We start from the raw sequence: 22,234 nt of genomic DNA, 5'->3' as shown, positions 1-22,234 counted from the left end.
GCTCTTATGGCACACCACATCTCTACCTTCTGCACTAACTTTCAGTGTTATGCGGATGACACTCCGATCTCCTTCAGGCTCCCATCAGCCTCCTCTGATCTCTCGCTCATTCCTGACTGTCTATTCACGATTCAGGAATGGTGTGCCTCCAACTATCTCTGCCTTAATGCCAGTAAGACTGAGATCTTTCTCATTAGGAACCCTGCTTTCCCTCTTACACTCTGTCCGCCCACCCTGGACCCTCCACCCGCACCTTCCTCTGAGAGAAAGAACCTTGGTGTCATCTTCAACTCCATGCTCTCCTTCTTTCCTCACATCTCTGACATCGCAAAGAAGTGACACTACCAGCTGCACCTCCTCAGAGGTATTCTTCCTTTTCTCAATTTCCCCCAGAAGCTCACTGTCTGCAGAGCTCTAGTTCTGTCTAGGCTGAACCTCTGCAACTGCCTCTTTATAAATCTGCCTATCTCTACTCTTCACCATGTGCAATTAATCCAAATCAGGGCTCTGAGACTTGTCACTGACCTTAAGCTCAGGGATTGTATCTCTTCACTGACTCCAGGTGTCTGCAAGGATTAAGTTCAAGACCCCCTGCATCACCCACAAGGCTTTCTGGGGCTGGGGACCACACTACATCAAAATCTCTCTCGCTAAGCATGTTCCTTCTCGACCACTCCGCTCATCCACCTGCAACTCTCTGAGGGTCAGACACTTCTCCAGGCAGAGTGTGGGGGGTAAATCTCTGCCCATGGCATGGGGCTGCCCTCTGGCACAGCCTCCCTGCCTCTCTCAGACTTGAGCAAGACCACCTAAGATTCTGGAAGCAACTCAAGACCTTCCTTTTCGCTTCTGCTTCCTCTATCTCTCTATCCTGATGATGATCCTGTTTGCTGCACTAACTGGTTACGTGGCCACCCACTGATCCTCTCAGGCACCAGGTTCGTGCATGACCAGTATCCCCTTGCACTGCATCCGAGCCTCCCACCCACTTAGGGACTGTATCTGCAACCCTACAGTCCCCAGCCTCTCTGCACTTACTTGACCCACCACCCTGGCAGCACGTACTGTGTCTTACCACTACACTCCCCTCTCCCTCCCCCCCTGCCACTTCTCCTTTTCCCTTCCCCTTGACTTATCATATCAAGGTGGGTGAAATATTTAGCCACGAGGGAGAGGGAATGGACCAACAGGATGAGGAGGTGGATTTCTAAACCCTCCAGGGGGAGGAGGATTTAATGGCGGACAGGTGCAGCAATGCTGGAATTGTGGAAGGAGAGGACATATCGCCTGAACGTGTAGAGGTAGAGGAGACATGCAGCAGAGCTGGCAAGCTCCAAGAGGGAGATGGGGTATTCTCTGCAGTATGGTACAGAACCACCAGAGTATTATGCCCAAGATCACATGCAGTATCAACACGTGTGCCGCAAATACAGCAAATGCAGCAGATCTCGCTGCAACCACAATCACCACAAGGGCAGCCACAGCAAACACAACAAGTACAGACATAGCAACCACAGTACACTCTGATGCAACAAGCAATGGTGCCACAAAGGAAGGCGAATACAGGAGCCCCACAAGCATCCACACCCAGAATAGGGAGTGTGACAGTGGTGGGAGGGAATCCTTTTTACAGGTACAGGGATGAATTTATACCCACAATAGGACAGCCCACAGAGCGAATTGATGTGTTCAGTACTATCAGTATCACCAGACCCATATGAGGAACCGGGGGTCAAGGTAACGCTAGGAGGCAAGACATTCTGTTCCTTGTAGACACAGGCGCAACCCTTTGTTGTGTATGAGCGGGAAAGTACCTAATCTCTGGGATCACCATGAATGCACAGGGTTTCTCTTGGTCTATGAGTTTGGTTCCTTTTACTGACGAATTACCAATTTCAATAGGAGAGCATGACTTGTCTATGCCACTATTGTGTTCTCGGCAGGCACCAGTTAATATATTAGGACCTGACTTGATGACAAAACCTAATATGAAGATATATTTCACTGACAAAGGGATAGTGTGCTCCAATCCAGGGATACATTACATGAATGTAAGAGAATTCATATTAGCATTTAAGAGGGAGTTCATTTAGATCCAGAAGTATTCTTGTAGGCCAGAAATCCATATGGATGACGATGTAGGACAGTTTATACCCACAGAACTAGAGGCAGCAGTGGTAAATGAGGAAAGGGTGGTTGTTCATGGGACAGATGATGCCGGAAGAGTACGGCGAACAGGAATAGCCTTTGACCAAAGATACAGACTAACAGACTTGACAGACGAGAAGTTGTTCAGAAATCAGACAATGAATTTGTATTTTTCATAAGGCTCACTTAATGGATTAAAGTTGAGAATAGGGAAATACCACAGAGAATGGCATTAGTAAAAAATAAACCAGAGTTTTTCCAAGAAGATTTAGAAAATGTGGCTAGCATTTTAAGGGCCAGCAGTCCATATGAAGTGAGTCTATTGCGAGGAGCAGGAGCAGTTAAAATTAAGCTCAAGCCAGGAGCAATTTTGCCACAAGCAAAGCAGTACTCCACGTCTAGATGAGCAGATGAAGTTATATTTGAAACCATTTCCGTTATGATACAGCAGGGAATTTTAGTACCATCAGAACCCCCATGTACCCAGTGAAGAAAACAACATGAGTAGTATATCTCAGTGGCAAGGGGCTTGTCTTGGAAGCAAGACGACGCAGAGCAACACAGTGCGTTATAAAAAATCAATTATAATAAATATAATAATAACAGGGGGGTCATGGAGATTTATTCAGGATTTACGTCCCCTAAATAATATTTCCAAAGCAGAGTTTCTGCTGGTTCCGAATCCAGCTATGATATTATGCAACATCCCAACTAAAGCCAAATATTTTACAGTTATAGGCTTAATAAACGCCTTCTTTTCAATTTCCTTTCATGAAGACTCACAAAATGTGACTTAATTTTTGTATACAAATCAGCGCAGAAAACATAAAAGATTACCTCAGGGGTACCCTCAGGGGTACTGTCAATCTGGATCAATCTTCAATAGGGCTCTTCAGATGGACATAGGTAAACTACAACTCGAGAGCGCGATAATTCATACATAGATGACATGTTCTATGCAGTGAGACAGAAGAAAGTTTCAGAGATGATTCAGTTTGATAAATGACAATATTGGCAGAAAAAGGATACAAGGTAGACAAAGAGAAACTATAATATTAACAGGAAGAGGTCCTGTACATAGGACAGCTGATCCTATGCACCTAGCAAGAGTACTTGCTGAGTACTGTCAGCTCGCCTGCTCGGAACACTGCTTGGACGTGCTCTGCTCTTAAGAAACTTTGGACACTATTGATAACCCTGGCCACGCCCCTTTCCTCTAACGACTATTTACTGAGACCGCACCTGCACCAGCGCGCGTACCTACCAAGATTAGTTGCTGAGTACTGTCAGCTCGCCTGCTCGGAACGCTGCTTGGACGCAATGCGCTCTGAAGAAGCTTTGGACACTATTGGATAACCCTGGGTACTTCAGTGAACACTATGGAACTTATTTACTAACTGTATACTACTTAAAAATTTAGCGTGAACGCTAAAACACTATATTCTTGCCTTTTTCTTTGCAGCCACGCCCCTTTCTTCTGACGACTATTTACTGCGACCGCACGCACACCAGCGCGCGCGCACCTAGCAAGAGTACTTGCTGAGTACTGTCAGCTTGCCTGCTCGGAACGCTGCTTGGACGCGCTCCACTCTGAAGAAGCTTTGGACATGATTGGATAACCCTGGGTACTTCAGTGAACACTTTGGAACTTATCCACTAACTTTATACTACTTCGAAATTTAGCGTGAATGCTAAAACACCATGTTCTTGCCTTTTTCTTTGCAGCCACACCCCTTTCCCCTGACGACTATTTACTGCAACCGCACGCGCACCAGTGCGCGTACACCTAGCAAGAGTACTTGCTGAGTACTGTCTGCTGACTGCTGTGCCGCGTCACCAGGGTGCACTGCGCATCACCACTTCAGGAGTTGCAAACTGATTCTGGACCTTACTGATTCCTCTAATAGTACTTGCAGTGGTCCGCAAACTCTAGGCAAGTCCCCCTGCGAGTTGCTAATTCCTAGTCAATAGTTTTTTCCTTCCTTTTCCCATTCCTTATTTCCACTCACTATACATGCTCCGCCTCACATCAGGCCTGCCATTTCCTCAACCTCGCTATGGCCAGCGGATAGCCCTAACTATGCGTTCAGGGCTTCAACAGACCCCGCTGACATCAGCGACCCCGAGGCTTACCTTCACAATACCCCCCACCATTAACGCGGTTGAGCTGGCCTGCTCGAACCAAGTACAATTGGCGGCCCATGAGCAAACAAAAGACTCATCTCTTCGAAACTTCCCGGTAAATACTGAAGATTGTCTAGCTCCCCTGAGCTCAGACAGAACCATGCAGGAGTTTGCTGCAGCATCCGAGCAAAATCACAATGGTGACTCTTTTCCCACGCCATGTTATATTCCTGACAAGCCGATTGAGGTTCGACTACCAGGTCTACCTCAACTATCTAACGCTGCTTGCTCGTTCACACTCTACTCACAAGTACTGAAAGGTCCTCCTAACCCAAGTGAAGCTGATGTATTTGACAGGAATCTAAATGCTCGAAAGCTTAGCTTAGCTCCTAGCTTGCCCGCCCAAATGACATAATTTCACCTGCTGACCTTAATTAATCTTCGGCTGCATCTTTTGTGAAGCTGCGTCCCTCATTAGGTTTCCTGTCCATAGTAAATCCGGCACTTGATGCCGTCCTCACCGCCATTAATACGACTATTTTTACACTAACAAAGCTATTTGAAGGTCTGGATCAAAGAGCCTCCACACAAGTAATGATTTAAAATCTTTGACTAATAAACTAGATTGACTTGTTTGGAATCTGATCAAGTCTCCCCCACTAACCTCACACAGGAAACAATTTAGATCCTGTCAAACATCTCAGCCCCTCAGGAGGAGGTGCATGAAAACTCTGATCATCCTAATTTGGAGTTACCCTTGTACGATGTTTTCTGTCGCGCTTCTCAAAATAAGCGAAGAAAAAGAAAGAGAAACAGGAGGTGTACTTCCCAAATTGGCCTTGATCATAACTTAATTCCAGACCAAAAACAGAAGAAAAAATCAAAAAATGTACCCCTGTCTATAAAAAACGAAAGCATTAAGTCCAAGACCAAAGCTTTCGTGGCAAACATCTCGATAAGTGGGTCTCCATCTAGGACCAACTCCCTTACATATCAAGAACAGGATACTGCAATTCCTGTGGATATATCTCACCCTCCCAGTTCGTGTATGGCATCATCCAAAGGTAAGAAAGTTGTTAAAACTCCCATGTCCAATGCTCAGACTGTTGATGGCTGTACTGCTGATGTAAATATTGAGAATTAGACCATTTCTATTGAAGAATTTATGAACCTCTCAGTTTACTATAATAGCAATGTGTCAATCTCTGAAACTATCCATCATAGTTTGCATGAGGACAACTCAGCCCCCTCTATCCAAAGTCCTACTTTCTGTGTCAACTTAAATATTGACCCAATAACATTCAGAACTCTGGAGCAAAAACGTAATGATATACTTCACCGAGTTCCCCTTGAAAAGAGCTCCCCTACTAAGAATGAGGCCTTCACCGTGGATATTGGTTTGGTGTCTAGCATCGATGCTAGTTTTAATCCTTCCACTTCTAACATACTCCCCATGACACTACCTATCAGGGGTGATCTCCCTTTGCTTATCTACATTTCAGGAGTTCTAATGGAAGGACTACACAATGCTAAGCCAAATCATTGTAACAACCATGCCTATGAACCTGTGAGCCTACAAGATGAAATTATACAAATTACTATGATAGATAGACTACACTCTGACCCATTTCCTAATCGGTCAGCACTGCTTACAGTTTTCCATGTGATAGCACAGTTAAAACATATCAATTCCGCTAACATTCAGGCTGTAAAATACCCTATGCCTGCTCATCATGATATTGTTGAAATAGCTATATCCTCGCTAATTGTAAAAAATCTTGTCTGGCGAGAAAGACACTTGCTACATTTGAAAGGCCTGCTCCTACAAGCTGTTGCACCCCCCACCCTCAAGGAACTGCCCCATTACCTCTAAATCGTCCCCAATGTGCTTTGGATGCTAACTCTGGTAATAATCCATCTATGGACTCACATATCTGTTGTAACTGCAAAACGATCTCTCTTAAACCTGTGCAGTTCTCTGAATCCAAATGAGCTTGGATGACTCAAGCCAGAGAAAAGGGCCTTACATTAAGTAGCATAACTGCCCTACAGTCTTTCATGTTTGCTCTCTTGCCTCATGGAACACAAGAGGTTTCTCTCATCTATTAACAACAAAACCCACACTATTAAATCATTTTGACCTGGTATTACTCCAGGAAACCTTGATGTTGTCCACTCCTGTTTGGCCTGATCATCAGGTTGTTTCAATTTTGGCTTTCAAAGCCACGAGAGGACAACCGGCTGCTGGCTTATTAAAAGCTGCCAGAAATGATTCAGAATTAACTTTGGAACCATGGTTGTCACCAGATTCTGGCATCCAGGCAGTCAAAATGCATACCTCTAGTAGAAATCATCCCCTTTACCCAACAACTGTATTAGTAAATATCTATTGGAATCTGGCTTCCCCTACTGAAGACCAATTCATGGAAAAGATTGAAAAAATATTGGACCAAACTCTATTGGATTCTTATATCATGAATACGATCATAGCTGGTTACCTTAATATGAATTGTTTTTTACCATCAAAAACGGGCACTGATTAAAGAGTGTCAAAGTGGCTGGATTTGATGAAAATAAGAACATTTTTAATGTTAAATGGGTCCTCTGATAAAGACTCCCCCCCAACTGTGACATGGTCCATAGGCACCAGCCACTCTATACTAGACTATGGGCCTCATTACGGGTCAGGTGGTCCGGAATTAACAGTGGCGGTAAACCCGCCACTTGTGTTAATTCCGGACCGCCCGACCCCGACCCCTGCAGGTGGACGTGGAAACACCAGCACCATCACGAGATGGTGCCGGTGTTTCCGCTTCCCCATTCCCATTGAGTCCTATGGGACTCAATGGGATTGGGGATTAACACCATTCCGCCTCTGTGACTCCTGGGACTCCGGGGCTGTAATGCCCTGGTAATTCCGGGAGTCACGGAGGTGGAATGGTAATACAAGTCCGGCGGTAACCAGGTGATTTTACCGCCGCGGTTACCGCCGGACTCATAATGAGGCCCTATGTGTTTATTTCACATAATGCGAACAAATACGTAGCCTCGTTTCAAGTTACACTCACCTCGGCTAGTGACCATAACATAGTGGAAACATGATGGTCTCCTCATAGTCGGGGAAATGCTCAATACTATAAATGCCCACTTGAGCTAAGTAATTCAAGAAACCACCTCAAATGGAATCCTAAACTTATAGCTTCCCTTCATCGGAAACTGGTTGAGAATAGCCAAAACAATGAGGGTCCGACACAAGTATTTTATAACGCTTATATCCAGATGATCAAACAAACACTGTCTCAATTAAACCAATTTACACACACAAATATCGGCTGAATCCAGTGATACAAAGTCTAAAAGGTGAATTGCAACGAGCCCTGAGAGCCCTTGCACTCACATCGTCTAGTGCAACAAAGACATTGCTGAAAACTAGATATCGAAACAAGATTAAGCAAATCTTGCAAATTCAAAGACAAACTGATGCCGAGATGATGCTTAAAGCCCTTTTAACCAAATCCTCTGGAGAGATCTGGCGCGTAATTAACAATATGCCGACAAACACGCACAGATCCCTACAGATAAATATAATAGCCGAAACCACTTGGACCAACCATTTTGAAAAGCTTCTTATGAAATCTGGAACTTCATCAAACACTGCAGTCAGTGAGATACCTGACTTAAGTAATTTGAAATTTGATGCTATAGACATATTAATAATAATTAAAAAAACGAGCTCGTCCAGAGCACCTGGACCTGATCATTTAAATAATGCAATTTTAAAGGCAAATATCGAGAAATGGGCAGACCTCATAGATATAATATTCAAAAAGATCCTGAGCACAAAAGAAATACCTCCATCATGACAAGAAGCTATACTAATACCAATCTATAAAAAAGGTGACAGATCTAACCCAGATAATTACTGTCCCATTGCTCATTTAGATGCCCGGGAAAAATGTTTGCTAGATTCTCAACACAGGAATTTACAAAATGGCTTATGGAAAAGGAAATGATGGATATTCATAAATCTGGATTTGTTGCTGGATTTGGCACTGCTTTAAACCTTCTAATACTATCTGCAATTAAATTTCAAGCAATACAATCCAAACAACCAGTTTTCCTTGCCTTAATAGATTTCAAAAAGGCGTTTGATTCTGTACCTCAGCATATTCTATGGAGTAAATTACTAAATGCAAACTGTGCATCATATAGTAGCTACCTAATCTACCAGTTTTACTCTCGAACTTCAGTCAAAGTGAAACTTACTACTGACGAACTTCTATCAAAAGCAATCGAAACAAATACAGGACTAAAACAAGGTTGTTTTATTTGGTTCAATAAATTTCAAATTTTTTATTAACAATATTTATTGCGCTTCTAATGCTGTCCATTCATTTCGCCCTCGATTAGGATGCTACCATGTATATTATTTACTGTATGCTGATGATTTGGTACTTTTAGATATAGCGCCAATTGGACTGCAGAGAAAGCTTACAGCCCTAACTCCGTATGCTAAAGCTAACAATCTAGTGATAAATACAAACAAATCTAACATTCTTGTATTCCATCATCATACCCGGAAAGCGGGTTAAAAATGTAACTGGATTCTAGCCAAGAATTCTCTTGTCCAAATACTTCAATAGAAATATCTAGGAGTAAAAACTAACTCCCACCCATCAGATCAATCATATACATCTGATCTAAGTGCAAGAATACGACTATTAGCCACTCAAGGTAAAGCTGTACAGAGAAATACTAAAGATTTTCGATATTACCACCAGCACAAATATTTTATTTACAAAAAATCATCCCGATCATCACCTCTGGCAGCCAAACGAAAATTCTCCCCAAAGCTGTCAGATAGGACATGTTAGAAGGAATATATTGGAAATCAATCCTACAAGTACCTTGAAATACACCAATAGCTTTAATCCGATTTGAGCTTGGCTTTATATCCCTCTCTACCTCAGTCTCGTGGCTAATGCTATCCATGTATAGGAAATGCTTACTTTCTACAATTTCCTTGAGAAACCTATTTCCAGCCCTTAAAACTCTGCTGAAAAGCCCATTCTCAGGTCCACTTAAAACAGCGGATATCTCAATAGATTTACTACTTGAGCACCCCGATAAAGCCAAACTCAAGCTATGTAGACAGGACTGGATTGCTACATGGGACAAATGCACCACATATGTCAAATTTAAAGTTGGAGCATTTATAATAAAACCTCTAAATGAAGTCCCTCTCTATTTCAGGACATTTCCTGATCGCCTATGTGCTGATTTCTTTTTGCGGTTCCACCTAAATTTGTTACAAATCAAAGTTAAAATTGCTTCGGACTCAAATGAAGAACAGTTAAGCAAAATCTGTAGATTTTGTAACCAAGATGATAAGGGAGAGACCACCGAGCACCTAGTCACTGAATGCAAAATGTTCTTAGATTCGAGAAAAATACATTTTCACAAACATTTTAAACAGAAAAATGTCCCATCAAAAAACTGTGGACAGCAGTGTTTAATGCCTCCAATACCTCCCTGATTATTGACTTGGTTCAGTTTTTTATGGAGCTGAACATATAATGCCCAACTCTATATACCATCACATAATAGAATGTCATTTAGAAAGCAATGCTTTTATCATTACAATGATGTTGAGATTTTAACTGTAATTTTATGTATAAGGTTATGATCTTAATGAATTGCTCTTTTTATGTTTTATATATGTTACTTATAGAATACAATGTTTATGACCAAACCTGATACATTTTCAATATATCGATTGATAACTGAACGGTATCACTATATATGTATGATTGTAATGTTCTTAGGATTTCAGTCTGACAAATGCTGAATGTAACAATGGACAATTTGAACGATATGGTACCACAAAGCATTTATCTTAATCACTGTATAAATAATCAACAACTTTATGCAAAGAATGAAACTTTAAACATGTGAATGTGATATAATAATTAAAAAAGTTGATTCATCAACTAAAACAATTTTGCAATTAAAAAAAGACAGCTGATCTCTCAAGAGGGAAGAACACTAATACCTGAGAGAGCAGAAGTAATCATGAAAACTCCAAAACCAGAGATAGTGAAGGAAATGCAACTATTTTGTGTCCTATGTAATAATTGTAGGGCCTGGGTTTTTGATTACAGTACACATATTCAATCACTTAAAAAGGAATCAAGGAAGCACAGATGGGTAAAAGTGAGAAAACATGGACAAATGAGATGACTGAAGGATTTGAAGAATTAAAAAGGAATATTTGTACAGCCCCTGTTTTAGGGATTACAGACTATAACAAGAGGTTTTACTAATTCTCACATTCAAATGGAGAAGTGATGACAGCAGTCCTCATGCAGAAGACACAATTTGGACATGGACATAAACCATTAGCTTACTATAGTGTGATTTTTTCCCAGTAATGAAAGGACATTACCCTTGCAAACATGTGTTAGCTGCTGCTGCTTTCGTGATTGAAAAAGCTGCAAATATTACAATGGGATGCTCAATGACGTTATTCATTGAGCATTCTCTATTAGCCATTTTGGAGAAACCCAAAGCACATTGACTACACAAAGAGCATCAGGGTATGAAGTGATTATTTCAAACCCAGTGATAAAATCATTAAATGTAAAGTAGTGAATCTGGCGACATTCATAGCAGAACCAGTAGGGATGGAGGACTATGTACATGACTGCACAACGAAAATTGAGTTTTTTGATGATATTCTGCATGTTAAAGAAAATGCGGTATGAGTGGGGGGAATTTATTTATCTATGGTTCTTCAAAGAATTGATCAAATGACAGGAGAACGACATACAGGATCAGCAGTACTAAAGTTAAAATGTGATGGTGAATTTGAAGTATTTACAAGCGCAAGATTGCCTTCACATTACTCAGCACAGGCTGCAGAATTAGTGGTGCTTATTGCTGCACTCCAGAGATATGAGGATACGTAAGTGACAAGGTATTCTGACCCTGCCTATGTGAGGTCAACCGTACATGAAGAGTTGTCACTCTGGAAAAGGTGGGGTTTCCTTCACGTAGACGGCACACCAGTGCAACATGCGTCGCTATTGGACAAGCTCATTAACGTATTAAATCTCGCATTGGCTATCGCTGTGGTGAAATGCACAGCCCATACTAAAAGGTAACAAAACCGCAGATGTTGAAGCCAAAAGGGCAGCCTATTTTCCAGATAGTGTTAAGCATATGTCAGAGTGATGTACGATGGTGAAGGAAGGTTTTAATATGTTATCCATTGTGCAGTTTATTGAGCTGCAAGGTCGAGCGGCACAGGAAGAGCAGGATTTATGGAAACTTAAGGGTTGTTATTTATCCCCCACAGAGGTTATATGGAGACAAGATAGTACTGGAAAGCCAATTATGCCACTAGCATTATTGAATGTTGCGCTGGACCAGCTTCACTATCCCACGCATATAACCAGAGAGAGTCTTGCTGCCATGATTGCAGAAGACTGGTTTTCACTAATTTTGTTTGAACACATTGCACAGTTTATTGTGCACTGCATCGTCTGTCAGAAATTCACTACAGGGCACACTTTGCGAAGAGTGAGAGGAGTAATTGGCAGACCCAATGGTCCTTTTCAGCATATGCATATAGATTATGTGAATTTGTTGCAAACATGCAATGGCTACAGATACATATTAGAGGAAGTGTGTCCCTTTTCCATATGGATTGAGGCAGTTCAATGCACGTACCCCTATACCACATGTGCTAGGAAGTGTCTTGTATGTGAGGTGTTTCCTGGATGGGGTGTATGCGAAGTCCTGCAGTCTGATAATGGGTGGCATTTTGTAAATAATTGTTTGAACAAATAGTTCTTCTATTAGGCAAAACACACAGGTTTTTGTCTGCCCATCACCCACAGGCAAATGGTATCTGTGAACATTTAAACAGACCCCTCAAAGAATAGCTACGATTAAGATGACTTTGAAGAAGTGATGGCTACATTGCCTACCCATTGCCCTGTTTGCTCTGAGAAACCAGCCTGGCTCAGGTCACCACATGACTCCTGAGTTGGTGACTGGACGCTGCATGAGAGTACCCCTTTCTTCTCCCACTCTACTAGAAACTGATGTCCATAGTGTAGGAAAAACATTAGGGGATGAGAATGTAGGGGAGCAGGTAGACACTTTCTCACTAGTTCCCGCCCCCTCACCACTGAAATATTAGAACATAAAGAGAAGAGCAGTAAATGGGACCCCCTGTATTGTTCACATACTGCATTGAGTGTATAAGAGACGTTATGCACCCAGACAGACACACAGAATGTACCCTCACACTGAAAGTGTGGAAGGATGCCGCATGGAAGGATGCAGTGTGGAAGAATGCCACATGGAAGGATCGCGCATGCAAGGATGTCAGAACACACCTGTGGACATCATGGACATACGTTAAGTGAAATATGATGAGGACACAGTGATGTCATAAAGAAGATATAGGACCTATGCTGATACTATATGAAAACACTTAAGAAGTAACTATATAACTGAAGCAACAAGAGAAACATGTACCTAAAGCTGAAGTAATCATGGATATAAAAAAGATGAAGGCTATGTGGGAAGAGTATGGAGTCACCTACCAGTTCTCTACATCCTCCCATCCACAAACAAATGGGCTTTTTGAGCAGTTCAACAAGATGCTGAAAGGCATGATAGGTGGCTTGGAAGAGGACCTGAGGAAAAAATGGGATATTCTCCTGCCATGCCTTCTGTTCACCTACAGGGATGTTCCACGCAACAGAGTATGGTTTAGCGTGTTTGAGCTTCTGTTCGGACATCCTGAACAAGGTCCCATCAGTCTAGTGAAAGAGAGATGATAGGGAAAACCCTCATCCCCTACACAAGATGCGATGAAGCACTGGCACGACCAGAATGCCACAGCGACAGTCTATTCTCCAGACCAGTGGGTGTGGATTATGGAGCCTATCAAACCCAGTGCCCTTCAGGACAGTGGACTGGGCCTTACTGTGTGCTGGAAAAAGTCATGAGGTGAATTACCTCATTGATGTGAAAGGACCTAAACAGATGTGCAGGGTTTTTCACGTCAACTGGCTAAAACTCCATTAAAGCTGGGATGATGTGGTCATGGCATTAGTTTTTGATGGAAAGACGGAGGAGGAGCCCAATCCCCTCCAAGACCTCCTGCACACTGAAGCCACAGATGAGTCAGTTGAAGGTGTCAACCTAGCAACAGACAGGTCAGAATAGCAGCTACTTGGCTGTCACCGGTTACTGGAACAGTTTGCCAGTCTGTTTTCACTGGCCCCAGGTCGCAAATATTGGTGCACCCATGATGTGGACACTGGATACAGTAATCTGTTGAAGAGTAGGGTTCACTGGATGTCCAATACGGTCAGGGACACTATGTGATGCTGGAAATGCATTGGAGGGGCAGGGCCTCCATGTCCTTGTCCTGTAGCCCTTTTATCGTGTGTAGTCTGTGTTATTTTCTGCAGAGGAGTCCATGTGGGACTCCTGGCTGTGTGGCTTTTCCTCTTTTTGGTTTGGTGAACAGACCCTTGGGATACCATTATGGCACCCATGGGTGAGGGGTACAACCCTGTATCCCTAGTGTATGTTTTGGGAACCTGGGTGTTGCCCACAGATCAGGGTATGGGCTGGTGGCAGTTCCATGCTGAATTTGACAGGTGCTCAGAGTATCCCCCATTTTGGGATACCCAGGCCCTGCCATTGGAATCAGTTGATTCCTGATAGAAAACAAGATGGCCCCTGTGGCCTCTTGCTTTCTATTGCTTGTTACCTGGGAAGCCCTGACTCTGTCCTTTCCCCTGACTGGCTGTTGGGTGGAAGTTCCATATATGATATTGTGGGGAAGTCCAGGCCAGACTGAGTGGAGCCTTCCCAGTGACTTTATGTTGTGGGTACACCCTTGGGATGGGACCAGGGTGAATGGAGTGTGTGACCAATATGCACGTCATGTTATGGGTGTCTGGTTTCTGGTATGTGACACAAAGACTGAGACAGTCCTGCCCGAAACTGGTATGAATGCAGTGCTGAATGGCTGGGTACTTGTGCCAATACACATTCCTTGTTGTGAGTGACTGGAGGGAGGATAATGGCCTGAATTCACAGTGAGCCTGATTGGATGCCTGCCTGCATGAATGCCCTTCTGAATGATTGGTTGCCTAAGTGTGACCCAGCAGAGCAAATGAGAGACCAAACAGTATATCTGGGGCCTCTCACTGATGGAAACTGTTCAGAAGCTGAAGTTGAAACTTGATGCTTAATCTCGAATCTGAGCCGGAAGAAGAAGGTTAACCGATGTTTCCCTTCAACGGAATCTGAAAGCTGTTGTGCCGTCGAGGACTGATCCAAGAGAGGACCTGGCTAGGAGACCTCTTCCCAAGCTACGAGGGACCCTTGTGCACCCGCTGACCTTTGCTGAAGCACCCGGGAAGTCAGCCGTCAAAAGACTGTCGACCGGAGACGGGGACCGACAAGGAATCCGAAGAGAAGCACCCGGACATCCGTCCACCATTGTCACCCAGGTTTTTGGAGGACCACCGTAACCGCTGGAGGCCTGTCAAAGCTGTGTTGCCCAGAAGCGGGAATAGCTTGACGCCATGCCACTTATGACCGGAGCCGCAACACTCCATTGCCTAAGAAAAGTTTGAAACAATGACTACCTCGCTCATCACCGACGCCCGCTTTGAGAATCCGTCAGTGGGTTTCCCACCACGTAAAGACCACAAAGATGCCGACGACCCAACGCCTTGCTGGGCCAAAGTTCTTCTTTGACTCTTTGCGGCAACAAACTATCATCATCAAGGTGTACTACACGCCTCATATTTGCGGGACGTCCACGACCGATCGTCCATGAGCACTGCCAGGACCGAAGCTGCTGCCTCAATGCCTTTGTTCACCTTTTCCTCGAGGGATCTCGACAATCCTTGACTCCTGCCTTAAGGGGAGTCACTCAAGAAGGATCCGTAGACGACCCGACGTCGAACTTTTCTAAACCAGGTCAATTAGGTTAGATTAGCCATACCTAATAATTACCAACTAATTAGAGCGGACAGACCTAACGGCATAGGAGGTGGGCTAGCAATCATAGCTAAAGCTGACCTTGCTCTAAGACCTATAACCTTATCCCCTCTAAACTCATGTGAACTGCTCACTGCCAAACTGCCTATCTCTAATTGCCACACCCTATCCATATACCTAATATACAGGCCACCAGGCCCCATTGGCACCTTCGAGGAGGATGTTTCCAGCCTGTTAGCTAATAACCTAAAAGACTCATCACAACTACTAATATTAGGTGATTTCAACTTAGGTCTCAACGATCCAGAGTACAAACATGCCAAAACTATAGCAACCATGCTTGAGGAATATGGCCTAACTCAAAAATTCCTTACTCCAACAAATGACAAAGGACGGACCCTAGATTGGGTTGCCAGCCTGAATTGCCCCACCAATATCACTAACAACACCCCTCAACTATGGATCGACCACCACCTCATCAATTTGTCCTTAACCCTAGATAAACAAGTATCTAAAGACAAAATAATGGCACCCCCACTCCCTACCAGAGCCATAAATAACATCACACCCAATAAGCTCTTAGCACTCCTCCTTCCTACCATCAACGCTCTCCCTAATAACACTGACCCAGCTCTCCTCGTGGAGACTTATAACAAAACTATAACCAATGCTCTGGACTCCATTGCCCCCCTCAAGCTACGCAGGAGCAAACAACAGACACACCTTAACGCTTGGTTCACCCCTCGCCTTAAAGAACTAAGACTACAAAAAAGGAAACTGGAATCCCGTTGGCAACACACCCTGATCGACAAAAAAAAATACAACTTAAACAATCTGCCAATATCTATAAAAAATAAATCCTACGTACAAAAATAAATCTATACAACAAAAGAATCTCCAATGCCAGTTCTAATGCCAAGGAACTGTTTAATATCCTTAGGGAACTGGAATCCCTGAAACCTCCCCCTGACTACATCCCCAAAGACAAACAATGGTGTACTAGTTTTCAGAACGCCCTAGCTAACAAAATAACAACTCTCCAACTTAAAATTGTCAAGACAAATGCCACCCTATCCACTAGCAAGACCCATCAGCCCCACTGAAACCATGCCACGCCCTGCACCTTTCAAATTCACCAAAGTTTCCGTCGAGGAAACGGAAATAACTATTGCATTCCTAAAGCCGTCCAATTGCAAAGGAGACAGTTGCCCAGCCCAACTCATTAAAGACGCTGCAAGGGACTTAGCCTTCTTCATCACAAAATTAATCAACGCCTCCTTTTCCACCAACACTGTACCAAGCAACTTAAAAGAGTCATGGGTTATGCCTCTCCTTAAGAAACAAACCCTTGACCCCTCTATCCCTACCAATTACAGGCCCATCACTACAGTACCCTTCCTCCTCAAGATAATAGACAAAGTGGCCTACTTGCAAATCCAGCATTACCTTGAAACTAATCATCTCCTAGGCTCCCACCAATCTGGTTTTAGACCACAACATGACACAGAGACAGCCTTATTAGATATCAAAACACAAACTGACGAGCTCAACGACAAGGGAAGCACTGCCATGCTGCTCCTCCTTGACTTGTCAGCGGCCTTTGACCCGGTAGACCATCTAGTCTTGTGCGAACACTTGGTATCGGCGGCCAACTTCTCAAGGGAGGTTACAGCCTGGGTCCAGTCATTTCTAGATAATAGAACAATGAGAGTTTTCTCTACATCAGCAGCAGCAGATCCTATTAAAACAGCATGTGGTGTGCCCCAAGGTTCTTGCGTCTCGCCAACTATGTATAATATCTTTACCAAGCCCCTATTTGACAAATTGGACAGACTGGGTGTCAACTACACTAACTATGCAGATGACACTCAGATTCTCATTCCCCTTTCGGGCAATTCTGCCTCAGATACGGCCTTGGTAAACAAAATATACCTCATAATTCAGCCATGGATGGCATCCCATGGCCTCTGCCTGAATGATGAGAAAACAGGGCTCCTGCTCCTCGGTTTCGCCGCCAATCTAAAAAAGCACAACCCTGGTTATTTCGCTTTCAACATTGACGGCAACACAATCAAAGTAACTAAAGAAGTAAAGAGGCTAGGATTTTACCTTGACTCCACTCTAACACTGAAGAAACAGATTAACTCTCTAGCGTCCTCAACTGCTTACACATGCAAACGTTTTAGAGCATGCAAAGCTTTCCTAACTCAAGCTTGCTGTATTATCCTCGCCAATGCAATCATACTTTCCAGATTAGATTACTGCAACACCTTTTCTAAGGAGCCAACAAATATATCATGGATAAAATTCAGATACTACAGAATAATGCCTTCAGAAAAGACTTGAACCTTCCCACGAGAGAACATATATCTGACCTGAGGAAAGAACATCATTGGCTAAAAATCAGAGATAGAATTGCACTCAAAACAGCCTCACTTACTTCAAGTGCCTCAATAATGCAGCACCACCGTACCTGACGGAAAGAATAGTCAGAAGATCATCAACTCGTCCAACTAGAACTGCCAACTCTTATTGCCTCCTAGTACCTACATTTAGACTAGAAAAATCAGGTGGAAGCAGCTTCCCGGTAAGGCAGCCCAGTATTGTAACGCACTCCCACTGAACCTCAGAAAAGACCAATCCTATTAGGACTTCAGACGAAACATCCTCATATGGCTACACTCCAACGACCGACCCACTTGACAACACACTCTGTACCGGCGATCATCTGACCCCTGTTCCCTTTGAACCAACCCCTTGCATATTTATGTACTCTCTTGTATATCCACTAGTTAGACCTGTTGATTATGTACTGCCTTTATATTTGTATTTGTCTCCATTCTGTAATTAAGCTTGAATTAACCTTGTATGATGTGGTGCCCAGTTACCTAAGGGTCCGGCGCACTTGACAAATAAACAAACAAACAAACAATTTGGGTGGGAAAACTGTTATAGAAGGAAATAAGACTCTAATGGACTGAGCTTGTCAATATACTTTAGTTTACTGGTTGCCCAGGTGGGGGATCATCATACGGAACTGTGCCTAGTGGTAGGGCCTCAGTATTCTGCCAATTGTTTAACCAACTTGTTTTGCTCCTAATTCTATTGTTGGTTCACTTTATTAAATGATTTGCATGCCATTTCAAACTGTCTACAGTTGATGCATTTTAATGGAATCTAAGAAGTTATTCTGGGACCACATTGCGACTGTATATATTTACCATTTTAGAATTGCCTGAGCACAAAGTGTGTTATTGTCAGTCTTTAGACAGCATCAAAGAGGATGTTTCCAAGATACTGTCCCTGGGAGTGATAGAGCCATTCCACAGACCCTGGGTTAGCCCAGTGGTACTGGTCCCTGAAGGACCAGTGGTGGGAAGACCGAAGTACACTTTTGTGTGGACTTCAGGTGGTTCAATTCTGTTATGAAGACAGATGTTCACCCCATTCCTCGGACAGATGAGCTCATTGACAAGCTCAGCGCTGCCAAGTACAAGTACTTTGACCTCATATCAGGTTGGTGACAGATGGAGCGAGCAAGAGATCAGCATTCTCAACCCCAGAACAACATTATCAGTTCACTGTGATGCCCTTCGGATTGAAGAAAGGCCCCGCCACTTTTCAGCGAATGGTTAACCAGGTTTTGTCTGGTCTGGAAAACTTCTGTGTTGCTTATTTAGACAACATTGCTGTATTCAGCCACTCCTGGTAGGATCAATTATCCCACCTGAAACAAGTGCTTCAGGCGCTGCAGAATGCAGGCCTGACTATCAAGGCCACGAAGCTCCAGATAGCACAGGGCACAGTGACTTAAGGAATGGAAATACTGTATCTTGGAGACTTACCATATAAGAGTTCCTCTCCCTTTTCCCATTCCTATTTTTACCAATGAGTCTCATTAGGTTCTCTTCCTCCCCTTCACACAGCTCAATCTTACAATAGAGTTCACAACACCTCATTTTAAACAAAGTTTTCAGCTATATATGCCCAATTTGCATCTTTTCGCCTCTATTGGAATACACCCTGCAAATGGTTTTGGCTTTGCTAAAGGAAACTGATTTGGCTGTGCAGGTCTCCTCCCAAGTCCCAGGCAGAAAGACAAGAGGGGTGGCGTGGATGGCATTTGTCATCAATGCAATTGAAATGTTCAGCTATTAGCTGGCATTCGTCGGCCACAGTCGTACATGGTTCAAGATGCTTCACGATGTTTGGAGATGGTCAGCAATGGTCAGTGATGATGTAATGGTTAGGTTTGGTTACTCATGATCAGTGGATGGTCGACCATGTTTGGCAGTGAGCGAGCATAGTTGATGATGACCAACAAGGATTGGCAATGCTTTTGGATGGTTGACTACTGTTGTCAATAGTCAGAAAGGGTTGGCTGTGGTTGGCAATGTTCAACTATGGTTGGCAATGCGGCTGGCTAGAGTGCATGCCCACTGCCTGAGCCTAAACAACCGATGTCAATATAAATATTATGAGAAGCCGACCCCTAAAATGGATGTTAACCGAGACATGATGTAGTGGAGAACACCAACATCCGGGGTCAATATCTGCCTTCGATAGGGTGACTCTCATCTCTAACTCTTCTAAAGCATTCATTTTGGCTTCCATATACTTGGTGCTAAAATGTCATCCAAATGAGCCACAGCTAAAAGAATGAGCACTCCAGGCTGCTTCTCCGTCTGCTAAATGAATTTCATTTTAGAGTTAATGATGTGGGTGTGTTCAGGTGCAGAGCTCCAAATATATTAGATTGTAATTCAAATCGGTATCCAGTGATTTTAACAAATACGAAATAACGAAAAACAATTACAGAAAAACAATGTGGTCGAGCAAAATACAGAAAACTATGTAAACATATATATATGGGGTGCGGTAAGGGGTTAAAATGGGTAGGGAGGGGATTGTGGAGCGGTTATTAATATAAGGAAACAGGAGGGGGGTGGTATATTTTTGGCCCAATGGCTACAGTGTAAATGTTTTCGTTATTGGTTCAGAAGGAAGTCTGGATATTACCTTTAACGAATCTCCAACCATGCCTCTCGGGCTGTGACAGGAAACTTCAGTCTGAAAGGTGCAGGTGTCTTCAGGAGTTCCCGTATTATCAGTAGGAGAGATATGAGGAATTCTGGTCAACTTGTGAGTAGTGTAGTTGTGAGCAGGACTTAGAGTGAGTGTGTGTGTCAACATGAACTCAGAAGTCAGTATCACAGAGATGAGAGCTCTCTGTGAGTGTGGGTATTATCAGGCACAGAGAGCTGAATGTAAGTCGACATCAATGAGAGGAGTGATTATCAGGAGCAGAGATCAGAGTGACCCCAGTGATTATCAGGAGCAGAGCTCAGAGTGAACCCTGTAATTATCAGGAGCAGAAATCAGAGTGAACCCTGTAATTATCAGAAGCAGAGCTCAGAGTGATCCCAGTGATAATCAGGTGCAGAGTTCAGAGTGACCCCAGTGATTATCAGGAGCAGAGATCAGAGTGACCCCAGTGATTATCAGGAACAGAGATCAGAGTGAACCCAGTGATTATCAGGAGTAGAGCTCAGGGAGACCCCAGTGATTATCAAGAGCAGAGCTCAGACTGAACCAAGTGGTTATCAGGAGCAGAGCTCGAGTGACCCCAGTGATTATCAGAAGCAGAGCTCAAAGAGAACACAGTGATTATCAGAAGCAGAGCGCAGAGTGGCACCAGTGTTTATCAGGAGCAGAGCTCAGAGTGACTGCAGTGATTATCAGGAGCAGAGCCCAGAGTGATCCTGAGGGTTGTCAGAAACAGAGATCAGAGTGTCCCCTGTGATTATCAGGAGCAAGCTCAGAGTGATGCCATGATGATCAGGAGCAGAGTTCAGAGTGAACGAAGTGATTATTATGAGCAGAGCTCAGAGTGAACCCAGCGATTATCAGAAGCAGAGCTCAGAGAGACCCCAGTGACTATCAGGAGCAGAGATCAGTGTGACCCCAGTGATTATCAAGAGCAGATCTCAGAGTGAACCCAGTGATTATCAGAAGAAGAGCTCAGAGAGACCCCAGTGACTATCAGGAGCAGAGATCAGAGTGACCCCAGTGATTATAAGGAGCAGATCTCAGAGTGAACCCAGTGATTATCAGGAGAAGCGCTCAGACTGAACCCCATAATTATCAGGAGCAGAAATCAGAGTGAACCCTGTAACTATCAGAAGCAGAGCTCAGAGTGAACCCCAGTGATTATCAGAAGCAGAGCTCAAAGAGACCCGAGTGATTATCAAGAGCAGAGCTCAGAGAGACCCCAGTGATTATCAGGAGCAGAGCTCAGAGTGACTGCAGTGATTATCAGGAGCAGAGCCCAGAGTGATCCTGAGGGTTGTCAGAAACAGAGATCAGAGTGTCCCCTGTGATTATCAGGAGCAAGCTCAGAGTGATGCCATGATGATCAGGAGCAGAGTTCAGAGTGAACGAAGTGATTATTATGAGCAGAGCTCAGAGTGAACCCAGCGATTATCAGAAGCAGAGCTCAGAGAGACCCCAGTGACTATCAGGAGCAGAGATCAGTGTGACCCCAGTGATTATCAAGAGCAGATCTCAGAGTGAACCCAGTGATTATCAGAAGAAGAGCTCAGAGAGACCCCTGTGACTATCAGGAGCAGAGATCAGAGTGACCCCAGTGATTATAAGGAGCGGATCTCAGAGTGAACCCAGTGATTATCAGGAGAAGCGCTCAGACTGAACCCCATAATTATCAGGAGCAGAAATCAGAGTGAACCCTGTAACTATCAGAAGCAGAGCTCAGAGTGAACCCCAGTGATTATCAGAAGCAGAGCTCAAAGAGACCCGAGTGATTATCAAGAGCAGAGCTCAGAGAGACCCCAGTGATTATCAGGAGAAGAGCTCAGAGTGAACCCAGTGATTATCAGGAGTAGAGCTCAGAGAGACCCCAGTG

The sequence above is a fragment of the Ambystoma mexicanum genome, chromosome 10 (assembly GCF_040938575.1).
Source record: "Ambystoma mexicanum isolate Mex_15411 chromosome 10, UKY_AmexF1_1, whole genome shotgun sequence".
Classification (NCBI taxonomy): domain Eukaryota; kingdom Metazoa; phylum Chordata; class Amphibia; order Caudata; family Ambystomatidae; genus Ambystoma; species Ambystoma mexicanum.
The sequence above is the reverse complement of the archived record's forward strand: the minus strand, read 5'-3'. Positions refer to the sequence as shown.